Below are 11,602 nucleotides of genomic sequence, written 5' to 3' on the forward strand. Positions count from 1 at the left end.
CAAGGCTCTGAGCAGGGAACTGCAATGCTGAGCAAGGCCTGGCTTGGCTGCAGGAAGCAGAAAGGCCAAGGCCTGAGCCCAGCCTGGGCCAGCAGGGCCTGTCCCTCACGGCTGCCTCGGGGCTCTTGGTGGGCCAGGGGGATGTGAGGGGCAGCAAGGACAAATGGCATCAACCTTCAGCCCCTGCCAGCCTCCCCAGGGAGGCCGAGGGAGAAGCAAAGTGCAGCCCCTGCCAGGAAAGTTCCTCCTGTGGGGCCTCCAGAGGCGCTGCCTGAGCCCAGGGCACAAAGGCCTGGGTGCCTGTGGCCCTGCCAGCCCTGCCCAGCCCTTGGCCATCTGTCCTGCAGGCTGTGGCCCCTGGGTGTGCTGCTCCTCTGCCCTGGCCGGCTGCACTCGCCCATCTCGCTGTCCCCCAGCATTTCTCACCCAGCGTTTCTGTGCCCTCCCTGGGCTCCCTGCACCCAGCGCTGCCGGCTCCTGGCACACAGAGCCCGGCCATGGCCCAGCCTCACGCTGCCACACCTCCAGCACCAACATTCTGCCCTGCGAGGGACTTTGCTTTCTCCTCGGCTCCAGCCTGAACCTTCCAAGCTGCACTTTGGGGAGGTTTCCTGCAATTCCCACTGCCAAGGAAAGCTCTGTCTCCTGCTGGTCACAGAGAAGGGCTGGAGGGAGATGTGGTGGTCAGAGGCTGCCTGGGGCATGGGGACCATTAAATTATTGAGTGTTTAAATATTCCATGAAAGAAGGAGAGGTATTAACAAAACACCTACAAGTAGCTGGATGGCTGAGCCCAGAGAGTGGTGGTGAATACTGCTGCATCCAGCTGGCAGCCAGTCACCAGTGGTGTCTCTATGTGCTCATGGATGAAGGTGTAGTGTCTTTCAATAGTAAATCTACAGATGACACTAAGCTGAGAGCGTGTGTCCATCTGATGGAAGCTAGGATGGCTCTGCAGATAGACCTGGAACAGTTGGATGGATGGGCAGACTCCAGTAAGATGAAGTTTAACAAGATCAAGTGCTGGGTCCTGCACTTTGGCCACAAAAACCCCTGCAGTTCTACAGGCTGGGGACAGAGTGGCTGGAGAGCAGCCAGGCAGAAAGGGACCTGGGGCACTGATGGACAGCAGGCTGGACATGAGGCAGCAGTGTGCCCAGGTGGGCAAGAAGGCCAATGGCTCCTGGCCTGGATCAGGAATGGTGTGGCCAGCAGGAGCAGGGCTTCTGTGCCACCCCTAACCTGCCCCCAGCTCTGCACACAGACATTGCTGCTGCAGCTCCAGAGAAGGCAACAAAAGGGGCATCTATGGTGAGAACTTTGCTGGGAGATCCTTTATTTTGTTTAAATCCACCAAGGCCACAGGTCCTCATTGACACAGTCTGTGGGTCACAGTGAAGGTGTGGAGAAACAAAACGAGATATGGCAGAATCAATGGGTTTTGTTTTGGGACAATATTATGAAAGTAAAACAATGACAAAAAACCTCCAAAATGAAACCAACAAGAAGTATAAAAGATGACTTTTATTATAAGTGACTTGCAGAAACTGGCCAGAACTTTAATGTTTCTGATACCATCCAGTCATCAGGCTCCACACTGCAGCCTTGAGCTCCTGGTTCCTCAGGCTGTAGATGAGGGGGTTCAGGGCTGGAGGCACCACCGAGTACAGAACTGAAAGGGCCAGATCCAGGGATGGGGAAGAGATGGAGGGAGGCTTCAGGTAGGAAAAAAAGGCAGTGCTTAGGAAGAGGGAGACCACGGCCAGGTGAGGGAGGCAGGTGGAAAAGGCTTTGTGCCGTCCCTGCTCACAGGGGATCCTCAGCACAGCCCTGAAGATCTGCACATAGGAGAAAACAATGAACACAAAACAGCCAGAAACTACACAGACACCAAGTACTGAAATCCAAATTTTTCTGAAGGTGGAGTGTGAGCAGGAGAGCTTGAGGATCTGGGGAACCTCACAGAAGAACTGGCCCAGGGCATTGCCATGGCACAGGGGCAGGGAAAATGTATTGGCTGTGTGCAGCAGAGCATAGAGAAAGGCACTGGCCCAGGCAGCTGCTGCCATGTGGGCACAAGCTCTGCTGCCCAGGAGGGTCCCGTAGTGCAGGGGTTTGCAGATGGACACGTAGCGGTCGTAGCACATGATGGTCAGGAGGGAAAACTCTGCTGAAATAAAGAAGATAAAGAAAAACACCTGTGCAGCACATGCTGAGTAGGAGATGGTGCTGGTGTCCCAGAGGGAATTGTGCATGGCTTTGGGGACAGTGGTGCAGATGGAGCCCAGGTCGCTGAGGGCCAGGTTGAGCAGGAAGAAGAACATGGGCGTGTGCAGGTGGTGGCCGCAGGCTACGGCGCTGATGATGAGGCCGTTGCCCAGGAGGGCAGCCAGGGAGATGCCCAGCAAGAGGCAGAAGTGCAGGAGCTGCAGCTGCCGCGTGTCTGCCAATGCCAGCAGGAGGAAGTGCCTGATGGAGCTGCTGTTGGACATTTGTTCATTCTGGACATTGGGGACTGTTGAAAGAGGACATTGACAAAGTTCGATCAAATTTTTTGAGTCAATTCTATGTATTTTTTTGGAATCTCTGCAAAATCATTTCTCTTCCTGGGAGGAAATTTGGCTAAACTATTTTTCATTTTGAGTTTTTGCTGCTGAGTACCTGCCTCATCTTTAGCACTGCTCTCAGGCGGAACACTGGGGAGCCCAGAGGGAAAACAGGGCTCCCTGTGCCCCAGTAGAGTCAGTGCTAGTCCCCACCCAGGAGTACTTTGATCATTACAACTCATCTGTTTCAGGGTGCCTGCACTTAAAAAATTCTTGAAAAACAAAGTGGACTTTTTGAACAGTCCAGTTTAAAACTAATTTCTCCAAACCCTTCTCTCTTTCCCTGAGCAGCTGAAAGTGGAGTGATGCAAAGGGTTGCTCTGGCTCTCTGCTGCCTGGAGTTGTGCCTGCTGGGAGCTGTTTCTCTCTATCCAAGCCTTGTCCCTGCCAGTGCTGCCAGAGCCCAGCCCAGCCCTGGGGGCTCAGCTCTGCCCTGCAGACCCCTCCCAGCACAGGGCACTGCCCAGGGGCATCTCCCTGGCAGCAGGGCCTTAAGGGCAGGCCAGACAAACAGAGATGCTGCAAGCCAAGGTGCTGCTGCTGCTGTGTGTAGGGAGAGGAGGCTGAGGAGGCACTTTCTGAGGGAGATCTGAGGCCCATCTGCTGATGCCCAGGGTGACAGTGCAGGAGGCTCAGGGACACAGGCAAAACTGACAGCCCCTTTCCCTTCCCTTTAGGAGAGAGCTGAGAGCAGCCCTGGCCATGCAGCACCATCTCCAGAGCAGGAGGAATCTGCCCTGATGGGGGTGGCTCCTTGCACCTGGAACTTCTCCCCTGCAGCGTCCATGGGGAGCTGCCAGGCAGGCTGAGAGCTGCCCCTGGCAGGTGGCACATGCCCTGGGCTGGCCAAGAGCCCTGAGGGCTGCAGGAGCTGCTCTGCAGGACAGCCCTGGGCAGCCCTGGCTGCAGCCCCAGCTTCAGCCCCTGCAGCCGTCCCTGGCAGCAGGAGCCGTCCTGCCCTGTCCCTCTGACGGTGCCCAGGGCAGCCCCGCTCTGCAGCACATCCTCCTCCTCCCCCTCCTCCTCCTCCTCCTGCTCCTCCTGTGCCCCAGAGAAACTGGGAGAGTCCTCCTGACACATCCCCCAGGCTCTGGGGTGTGCTGGCTTCAGGAGATCCCTCCAGGAGCACAGGGGAAATTGCCCTGCACCCACACACTCACCATGCAGAGGGCTGTGAAGATCTTTCCCCAGGTGAAGTCTCAGCTCAATGTCTTCCTAATCCTGATTGCCTTCAGCCTGTCTCTGCCTGGCTCCTGTCCCCTCAGTGCCTGCAGGCAGAGCCCTCAGCCCTGCTGGGCTGGGAGAGGAGCTGGCCCTGGAAGAGCTGTTCCTTTAAAGCTCAGCAGCACAGACACAGCACAAGGACTTTAATGAGCCTCTTGGGGATTTGGTGTTGTTTACATCAGACTCAGTCCCTGAGAGAGTGATCAAAAAACTTCACAAGAATTCAAACGTAAATTGAAACTCTGAAGTTTCTTGAAGTTTTAATGGGTTCCACTGAGGGACAGAACTGAGAAAGTGTCCCCAGGTTCCAGTTAGAGCAGAATCCTGGAGGCAGTGATGACAGCTGGGGACAAACAAGGCCAAGGTGTCTCTGGTGCTGAGCAAAGCTGGATGTGTTTGAGGAATGCCAAGGGCCAAGGCCTGAGCCCCAGGGCCTGGCCAGGCAGATGCTGTCCCTCCCTCCTTGCTCAGGGCTCTTGCCGGGATGGGCACTGGCATGTGGGGATGTGCAATGCCAAGGGCAGGAGCATGGGGCGGCCCCTGCCAGGCTGCTGAGCAGGGACAAGGAGGCCATGAGGCCCCAGGCCTGCAAGGGTCACTTGTCTCCTGCTCCTGCCTCAGGCCCAGGCCCAGCAGCCATGGCCAAAGTGCTGCCCAAGTTGGCTCTGGCAGGGCTGTCTTGCAGCTGCTGCACAGCCCTGGTGCTTCTGAGGCAGATGAGATGTGACCACCAGAGGCCAAGGCCAGCCAGAGCTGACAGGTTTTTCTCTGAGAGATACGCTTGCATACAGCAAGGTTTTAGGGTGGAGTACCAATTTTGTCCATGGGCATCTGAAAAGAGAGACAGTTCTTTCCATAGGAAGGAAAGCATGGAGCCCCAGTGTTTCAAGGGCAGATGAGAGGCAGCCCTTGACATTCTGAGATCAGCCAGACCCGTCAGGTCACCCCTAGGAGGCCAAATCAGCCAGATGTGTTCCATGTTCCTCTCATTCCATGGGCCCCCACAATGTCCCAGTGGTTCCCTTGATTCCATGTTTCCCTGAGGTGTCACAATGGCCCCGTGGTTACACGAGGCCCTGAAGGGTCCTAATGGTCTCCATGGTTCCACGAGGCCCCACAGAGCCATGGTGGTCTCTTGGTTCCATGAAGCCCCACGGTGTCACCATGGTATCCCAGAGTGTCACAATGGTCTCCATGGTTCCACCAGGTCCTCACAGTGTCACTGGGGTCTCCACAGGAAGGAAACAACCAAGCCCCAGTGTTCCAGGGGCAGATGAGGGGCAGCCACCAGAGGCCAAGGGCAGCCAGACTAGACAGTGATGGCAGGTTTTTTCTGGGAGCCATCCTTGGATATAGGGAATTGTAGAGGCAGAATACCAATTTCAGCCATGGAGGAGAAGCACAGTTCTTTTCCATAGGAAGGAAAGCGTGGAACACCAGTGTTTCAGGGCCAGATGAAAGGCAGCCATCAGAGGCCAAGGCCAGCCAGACCTCTCTGTCCTGGCACCTTTTGCCTGGATGCAGCCCTTTGATATAGGGAATTTTGGAGGTGGAATCAAAAATTCGGCCATTTCTGCATAGATAAGAAGGACAGTTCTTTTCCACAGGAAGGAGAGCACAGAGCCCAAGTGTTTCAAAGGCAGAACAGGAGACGTGGCTCCTGGGAGGCCAAGCCAGCCAGACCTGTTTGTCCTGACAGCTTTCACCTGGGAGCAATCCTTGGATGGATGGAGTTTTGGAGGTGGAATCCCATTTTGGCTATGAGCACCTGGTTGAGGTGAATGGTTTTTCCAGAGGAAAGAAAAGCGCGAACTCCGAGGTTTTTAGAAGAAGATGAGAGGTGGCCACCCACTGGCCAAGGTAGCCAGAGGTGTCTCTCCTGGCACCATTCATCTGTGGGAAATCTTTGGATTTTTGGAGGTGGAATCTCAATTTTGGCCATGGGCACCTGGCCAGGAAGGAGAGTTCTTTTCATTAGAAAGGAAAGCACAGAGCCCCAGTGTTTCAACAGCAGATGAGAGCCAGCTCTTCGAAAACCAAGGCAAGTCAGACTTGTCCCTCCTGGCAGCTTTTGTCTGGAAGAGATCCCTGGATATAGGGAATTCTGGAGGTGGATTCCCAACCTTGGCTATGGGTGCCTGAATGTGAAAGGTGCTTTTTTCCCATAAGAAAGAAAAGCACATGGTCCCAGTGTTTCAAATGCAGATGAGAGGTGGCCCCCGGGTGGCCAAGCCAGCCAGTTCTGTCTGTCCTGCCAGATTTCATCTGGGAACAATCTTTGCATATATGGAAATTTGGAGGAGGAATCCTGATTTTGGCCATGGGCATCTGGAGGAGAAGGGCAGCTCTTTCCACAGGAAGGAGAGCCCAGAGCCCCAGTGCTCCAGGGGCAGATGAGCAGCAGCCCTCGACATGCCAGGGTCAGCTGGACCTGTCAGGTGGCCCCCAGGAGGCCAAACCAGCCGCAGACCTGTTCCATGTTCTCTTGGTTCCATGGGGCCCCTGAGTTTCACAATGGTCTCCTTGATTCCATGAGGCACCTCAGTGTCACCATGGCCCCTTGGTTCCATGAGGTTCTGTGCTGTCAGCAATGGTCTCCTTGTTCCTGCAGTGTCACAGTGGCTGCACAAAGGCCTGAGGGTTTAAAAGAACAGAGCACGAGCTCAGCCCATGGTCTGGACCCTCCTTCTCCTGGGGTTTGTGTCTCACCCACACTGGAACCCAAGAAGTTAGTAGCTGAATGTGTGTCTGTCTCTCTTTGTTTTTAATTGTTATCCTCTTTACTTTGAGCATTTTTTGGGTAACTCAGAATCTTAAGGGTCAGAGGTATCCCGGATAAATGGGCTAAGTTAATGAAGTTAATGCTATAATGAGAGGTTTTTGTTGAATTGGATGTTGTATTAAATTTTTTGCCAAAGTTCCTTGATTTTCTGTACTTTGCCAGTAAAATTTTGTGTCATTTTGACCTCTTGAGAATATCTGGCAGGTGTTTCTCCTGTGCACCAAACTCGAGGAAAGGAGCCTTTGGTCACCCCAAGCATTTGAGTGTTCTGGGGTGTCCCAGCCCCACAGGCTGACAATGGCCTCTTGTTTCCATGAGGCCCCACTGTGTCACACTGGCCTTTGGTTCCCTGAGGATCTGGAGTGTCACACGGGTTTCTGGCATTTGTCCTTGCTGCCCCTCACATCCCCCTGGCCCACCAAGAGCCCCGAGGCAGCCGTGAGGGACAGGCCCTGCTGGCCCAGGCTGGGCTCAGGCCTTGGCCTTTCTGCTTCCTGCAGCCAAGCCAGGCCTTGCTCAGCATTGCAGTTCCCTGCTCAGAGCCTTGGGCTCCCTGCAATCCTGGCCTCAAGGATCTGCTCTCACCAGGCCCTGGGCAGCCTTTGGCCCTCCCTGCCCTCACTGGGGCCCAGCCATGCTCCAAGGCACTTGGAGTTTTGCTGCTGACTCCTTGAGCAGCTTCTTCAGCCTTCTCTCCGTGCCTGAGGCTCCTGGACTCAGCCCCAAATCCACCATGGGCTGTCCGGTCAGCTTTGCTCTGTAACATATTTGTGATTGCAACATTTTGTGCTGTGGGAAATTGATTGTGCAGGTTCCTGGAAAGGCTAACAATGCAATTAACAAATCTTTCGATTTTTGCATCCCCCAGTCAAAATAATCTTGCTTCAAAGGTAAATGGATCTTTGAGAATTCTTGTCCTGCCATTGTCAGCAACCTTGTTCTCCCCTTTATGATGATCTGTGCCGCTATTTCCAGATCTGTGACAATCGTCTTTGAAGGCCTGTATGGTAAGAAAATCCACTCTATGATTATTAAAGAATCTCTTTGAGATGAATCCCATTGGAAGATCAAACCATGGAATTGTGTTTTTCTTTCCCAGCACTGCCAACTGAAAAGGCAACAATTCAACGAATCGATGTGCTTGCCTTTTCTGAATAGCATCCATAACTTTCTCCAATTCTTTCTTTGCTTCCCATGTGAGTGTCCTGGGAGATCAAATGTCTGTGTCTCCTCTCAAGAGATCGAGCAACGCTGGAATTTCACTGTTCGTGATTCCCAAAATCAATCTCATCCAGTTGATCTCTCCTAGGAGTTGCTGTAAATTATGCAGATTGTTGACTTTTGTGCTGATCTCCATCTTTTGAGGCCTTATTGTTTTCTCCGAGATCTTCCACCCTAGATATTTCCAAGGTGCGACCTCCTGAATCTTTGAAACACTGATTTCCAGACCTGCCTTTTGCACTTCTGCAATCACACAGTCACGAGCCTTTTGCAGCTCTTGTTGTGTTGATGCCGCAATGAGCAAATCATCCATATAGTGAATGATTCTCACCTTCGGGAATTTCTTCCGCGCTGGTGACAAAGCTCGTGCCACGTACCATTGGCAGATTGTCAGCGAGTTCTTGAGACCCTGAGGAAGAACCACCCAATGGTACCGCTGCAGAGGCGTTTCCTTGTTGATACTTGGAACTGAAAAGGCAAGCCTTGAAGCATCATCTGGATGAAGCGGAATGCTGAAAAAACAATCCTTGAGGTCAATGACCACAAGTGGCCAGTCTCTGGGAATCATTGAAACAGATGGAAGGCCCAGCTGAAGCGGTCCCATGTCTTCGAGAACTTCGTTGATCTTCCTGAGATCGTGCAACAGCCTCCATTTGCCTGATAGCTTCTTTTTGATGACGAACACTGGAGAGTTCCAAGGGCTGTCTGTTGGCTTGATGTGTCCCTTCTGCAATTGTTCTTGGACCAGGTTTTTCAGCGCACCCAACTTTTTTCGCTCCAGGGGCCACTGATCCACCCAGACTGGATCATCCATTCTCCAAGTCAACTTCAGTGTGGCGAGTGCCGCAGTGACCCCCACTAAAAATCCATCTTGATCTTCGTGCCTCATTGTGCCAAAAGATCTCATCCCCAAACTGTGATTGGCTTTTGCAGAACAAAAGGACGAATGATCGCCGTCTTGTTTCCTGGTCCCGTGACAACGATGGCATTCTCACTCTGCAGACACAGAGAAACTCCCCCTATGCCTGAGAGAGATCCCAAGGGCGCAATCAAGCTCCAATTGTGGGGCCAAAAGATGTAGGATATTACTGTGACATCTGCCCCTGTGTCGAGCATGCCTCTGACTGCTATTGTTCTGTCTCCACAAGTCAACTGACAAGTGAGTGTGGGTCGGTCTCGACCTATATGTTTTATCCATGTAGTGTGTATTTCAACATGCTCCTTCAAAGGAAGCTCTTCCTCGTTGAAAATTGACATGACTTCTTTAATGGCGTGTGGTGGCAAGGCAAAAGCTCTCGGGACCTGAGTGTTTTCTGCTACGGTCAATGGTGGACGAAGCGCTTTTGCCAAAACTGTCAGCTCTATATTCTTGTCTGCAGAAACAACTGTTGGATAAACAATGAGTCCAAGGATGCTACTTCTGTCTTGTCCTACTATTAAAAAATCTTGTCTCATATGAATCTCCGTGGGTACCTGTTGGAATCTCTGCATGACTTTCATCCAGAAAGCATACTAATTTTGAAGCTGCCAATGTGCACTGTGCTCCTGATGGAAGGAGGTCTGGGTCGCTGGGGAATCGGCTGAAGATTTTGCTGAGGGTGTCTGCTTGACGTTCCCTGATGACTGTTCTGTTTGCTGTTGTGTCGCCGCCATCACTTGTGTCAACGCGCGCTGGTGGTTTGTGGGCGTGCTCCTTTTCCTGTTTCCTGGATACAGTAAAGGATTCCCTTCCACATCCGTCTGAGAATAACATTCTCTCACAGAGTGCCTTCCTCTTCCGCACCGTGCACAAAGTGGCTTTTCTCGTTTTGGCATCTGCACCTGTGCGTGCATCTGTGAACAATTCTTCTTCATGTGTCCAAACGCCCCACACTTGTAGCATTGTTCTCCTGATGGATTGTTCTTTTTCTGGATGGTTGCAAGAACTTTACTCATGTTTTCACTCTGTTGTTGAAGTACTTTTTCCAGCATTTTTTCCAACACCTTGTCTTCCGACTGTTTTTCCAAGTGTTTCTTCAACTGTTCTTCCCATTCTCCTCTCAGCTCGTCCCTCACGATCGACGTGACATGCTGAGGTGTTCCCACCTTGCTGCATGCCTCCACCAGCTCTGCCAAGGATGGCTGTCCTGGCATTGCGCTAATGACCCATTGACAATCCGGGTTGGCATTGCTGAAGGCTAGACTTTCCGTGAGAGGTCTTTTCACTGCCTCATCAGTCACTTGTCGATCCAGAGCTTGCGTGAGTCGATCTATGAATGATGAATATGGTTCCGTGGGACCTTGCCTGATGCATGAGAATGGAACGTCCAGAACTCCCGCCGGGGCGATCTGCAGGATCGCTCTGCGTGCTGCTTCCTTGATGTCATTCAACACCCGTCGTAGAAGTCGTGCTGCTTGCTCTGCTGGATTGTCATCTGGAGGATCCCCTGCCAACTGTGCCTCTGTGAGATTTGCTTTTGGCCCACCTTGATAACTGTTTCTCAACTCTGTGAGATACCTTCCCCATCTTCTTTCCCAGATGAGGTTCTGCGTGTCTGTGAGGATCATTGACACGAGGCTTCGGATATCATATGGTGTGAGGTCGTACATATTGAATGTCCCCTCAGGAGTTGTTTGAAGAATTGTGAATTCAGCCCATTATTCCGAATGGCCTTTGTTAGGTCTTTGATTACTTCATGACCCATCCTTTCCCATCTCGGATTCTGACCCTGTGCATCGTATGTCACTGGCATTGTCAGATCTCCTGATCCTTGAAACAAATCCTTTTGTTTTGCCAACTCTTTCCTGATTCTTTTCCAATTCATTGTTTTCACTGGCTGTTCTTCTTCCTCCTCTGGAAACTCCATCGGTAGCTGCATGCACAGTGGAGTCGTAGAGGTCCTTGGTGATTCTTTGTTCCACATTCTTTGTCTTGAGGTTTTCGGTCTCGCTGCCAAATCCAAAAAAGAAACTTGAGGTTCTTGTGGTCGTGTTCTTCTGGCTGTATCAAAAGAATGCAGAAGGCTCTTTGTTGCTTCTGCTGCCAAAAATATCCATGCCGGAATTCCTTCTGATGCTGTGATTCGTATCATGTCTTCCCCTTGTGAGTGCGCCTCACCTGAAGTGTCTTCAACTTCGCGAAATCCCGAAGTTGAGGGATAGTCCATTTGTTGTGTCGCTGTTATTGTTTTCTTCGATGTAGTTTTCTTTTTATACGTTGTTGGAAAAAATCGCTGCATTGTTGCAGTTTCGCCAGCAGGTGGCGTTGTGGCTCTGTTAACAGGCCTGGCATGTCCTGCACTGCGGTCCTCCCCCCATAAGGTGGCGCTGTCATCTGCCTGGACGACCGTGATGATGTTGCAAACTCGATCTGCTCCTGTTCAGCAGACTGCAACGTTTGCCATGGTGTTTAAGACCGAGTCTGCATGGCTGTTGACTGAGCTAACAATGGAGGCTGAATATGTGAACGTCTCCCTTGGATGGAAGAGGTTTGGACCACAGGGATTGAAACTGAAGGCATCGGGATTGGAGAGGGGGTAGAGCCCTGGGATGTCGAAGCCGGAACATGGCCCCTCCTCCTCACTCGAGACATCACGGGGGATCAGACCCACCTCCGACCGTGCTCTGCCCCTACTTTCCACCCACGCGCGCCCTCGGGAACGCCTCCTGCCTCCCCTGAACTGATGTCACTGTCTCCTTCCCGCTCCGTCTCCGAAGTCTCCTCCCTAGGATCCGTTCCTGACCCCCTCTCCTCCTCCTCTGATGCTTTATCCACTCCCCCTGCCGGTGC

The sequence above is a fragment of the Agelaius tricolor genome, unplaced genomic scaffold, assembly GCF_023055355.1.
Source record: "Agelaius tricolor isolate 1412-34295 unplaced genomic scaffold, bAgeTri1.0.p SCAF_40, whole genome shotgun sequence".
In the NCBI taxonomy this organism is placed as follows: Eukaryota; Metazoa; Chordata; class Aves; order Passeriformes; family Icteridae; genus Agelaius; species Agelaius tricolor.